Source organism: Citrus sinensis, chromosome 7 (assembly GCF_022201045.2).
Source record: "Citrus sinensis cultivar Valencia sweet orange chromosome 7, DVS_A1.0, whole genome shotgun sequence".
Lineage (NCBI taxonomy): Eukaryota > Viridiplantae > Streptophyta > Magnoliopsida > Sapindales > Rutaceae > Citrus > Citrus sinensis.
This window is the reverse complement of record NC_068562.1, coordinates 2,358,491-2,361,270: the sequence shown is the minus strand read 5'-3', so window position 1 is coordinate 2,361,270 and position 2,780 is coordinate 2,358,491. Positions and strand designations below refer to the sequence as shown.

General features: G+C 35.4%; 1 long non-coding RNA gene across 1 annotated transcript; it reads right to left on the bottom strand.

Moving 5' to 3' along the window:
* Positions 1 to 527: 527 nt before the first annotated feature.
* Positions 528 to 1,270, bottom strand: LOC127898732 (uncharacterized). The gene is made up of 2 exons (XR_008050580.1): positions 1,165 to 1,270; positions 528 to 881 (listed from the first exon to the last, which is right to left on the bottom strand). It is a non-coding gene; the product is annotated as an uncharacterized LOC127898732 (long non-coding RNA).
* Between the last annotated feature and the right edge of the window lie 1,510 nt (positions 1,271 to 2,780).

Here is a 2,780-nt window from a genome sequence, read left to right as displayed (position 1 = left end):
TTAAATTATTTAAAAATTAAAAAATTAAAAATTTTGGTCAAGCCTGACAAACTGTGCTCTGACCTAATTCGAAATTCAACTGGTCGGGCTTTTTTAGAGCTTGAACCCTTTGTCTACGTTTTAGAGCCGGCTCAGGCCCATTGGCATCCTTACTTTCTATTAACAGTAAACCAAAACTTCCAACTAGATTCCAAAGCCGCATTTATAAAGTTTGATTTAGTGTACAAATTGTTTTTCTAAAATAGGAAAAAGTAAATATCCAAACAAGTTGCACGATGATAAAATTATAAGAAGCACTCGCTTTTCAGCTTTCACATAGCCGTTTGTATTAATGCCACGTTTGTTGAAATTTTTTTAAGTATAGTATCTGTTTACATGTGGTCCGTTGAAAACTTTATTTCCCGATTCTTATTGATGGTATGACATAGGCTCATCAAACTCCAAATGAAATCATATCGTACTTTACACAAATGCCTGCCGTGAGAGCTATGTTTTCCGTGCATCAGCGTGGAGTTACAGGAGAAACCACATCAATTTCTCATAGTTTTTTATTTCATGCACTATAGAACCCGCAAATAATCTCTGTTCTCATTCGAACAATACTCAATAACGTCAATCGCTAGATAAAATTTACAATTCGGACAACGATTTTTTTTTTAAAAAAAGAATTTAATAATATCTCCTATATAAAGGTGGTTAGTGGGCACAAAGACACAGCAAAGCTCCTCTTGACCAGAACTTCCATGGAGAATAAGAGTAGATGTGATGAAACCAATTGCAGATTCCCCAATTCGTGGATGCCTTATGATGGCAACTTCTTTGAAAGCTTTTGTCTTCTGATCTGGTGTAGATAATGGACTCAACACTCTTGATTGTAAATTCTGAAATTAACCAAGTTATCCGATTATCATTTATAGATAGCTGGTGATATTGCTGCACTTATTTGTTTCGAAGCTGAGTAAATATAGCTAATCAACGGCATTTTCTTGATTAGCCATTTTCCCAAGCTGAGAATAGAAGCTCCCAACCATGAGGACATAAACATACCAACAAGGAAGATGAAAGTGATGGAGGTCATGAATCCGAGCCCTGCAAATTAGTTATAAAACTTGCAACGACTAATTATGGGGAAAAATAAAGTTCAGGTAAGCTAGGGATACCAACCTAAGATATTGATTCCAAGATGAGCATATATTGGGGAGAAGAATCCATCCGCAAAATGAATAAACCACCACGTGAAATAGAATGTGATGGCTATCGGCAATAAAATGACACTACAAAATGACACCACCAAACAATGTCAAAAGATTGTCACTATACAATCACATTAAAATATTGACAGATATATTTTTCACATGCAGATCGTGTTAGGATCAATAATGGATGAGTACAAGGTGGTGGCAAATAACAAAAATAAGTTATTTTTGGTTATGCATCCAGTTAGCTCAGGTTAATTTCTGCTACTTTTTCCTTAAGGCTACAACAAAAGTACTGAGTGAAATTGCCAAGGGAGATGCATTTCCATTCACACTGAACCTCCTCTTATCGAAATCCAAATTAAATCAAGAAACCTGTACTTGCTCATTTTCTAAGCCATGCATTGGGATTTCTGAAGGGTCAAATTAATTCACAGCAAAAAGAATGCTGAAATCAACCTTCAAGGTAAACCTGCTGCTATTAATGTCTTTGCAAGTAAAAGAATGACAGCAGATATTTGTAAGCAGCATAATTACGCCAAATTAATTTATTCCTGGACAAAGGCCTGGAGCAATTGATTTAGTATGCAAACGAACATATAGCATGGTTTTAGATTCGGGCAGGACTTACTTCGTCTTGGCGTGGCAGCTGCCCATTTGGATATGATGAAATGCAAACCATATATACTTTTTTTCTTTTTTAAGTTAAAAACACAATCCGAGGATAGAATATAACTAAATGTAGGCAATAAGCAATAAACACTGACCAGCCAGTCATAAACTTTTTCCAGGCCCAGCCACGAATAACTTTGGACAATGCCTGGACAAACAAACATATAAATGTAAAACCCCTTAAAACGTACATTAACAAATTAACCAGGCTCGGTTTATTATTCGCAATTCTCTATATCACAATCATCTATCATTCAACAAGAAGACCCTCGGATAAGTGCATCAATTGAGGAGCGTTTTGAAATAATTGAAGTGCAAAAAGGGCAAAAGTGCATGTGCACTTATACGTATAGTGATAGTAGGAATCAGGATCAAGACTCAAGAATGCACATGGGATTGATGAAAATCTCTTTCCCAGAAGAAGAAGCGACGGGTGGAATGGAGGATGGAGAGGCTTCATCATCAACTACTCCTGCAATGGGAATCAATCGTTCTAGATCTCCGTCCATCCGAACCTGCCACCTTTATTAAGGTTCCCTCTCTCTCTCTTTCTTCTCCAGTAAACTAACGAGCTTGTTTGGCAATATTTCGCTTCCTCTGATTGTTTTATTATGGAGTTGGGTTTATTTAACCCACCGTACAATTCTCTAAACTCAATTACTCCATTAACTCACTATTAAAATTTAAAGTTTTAGATTATATTCTAAACTTGGGTAAATCCCAAATCTACACTTATTTCAAATTATTTTTCCCACTCATTTTAATTTACAATTTAAACATTCTCCTTCTCCCAATTATCACGTGGAGATTTGCTTTTTTTTTTTTTTAAATTGATTCAATCCTTAGTATTATAAGGACAATATAATGAAGTTAATGCTCAAATCAAATCTTAATTTGGTGCTTTCAATACAT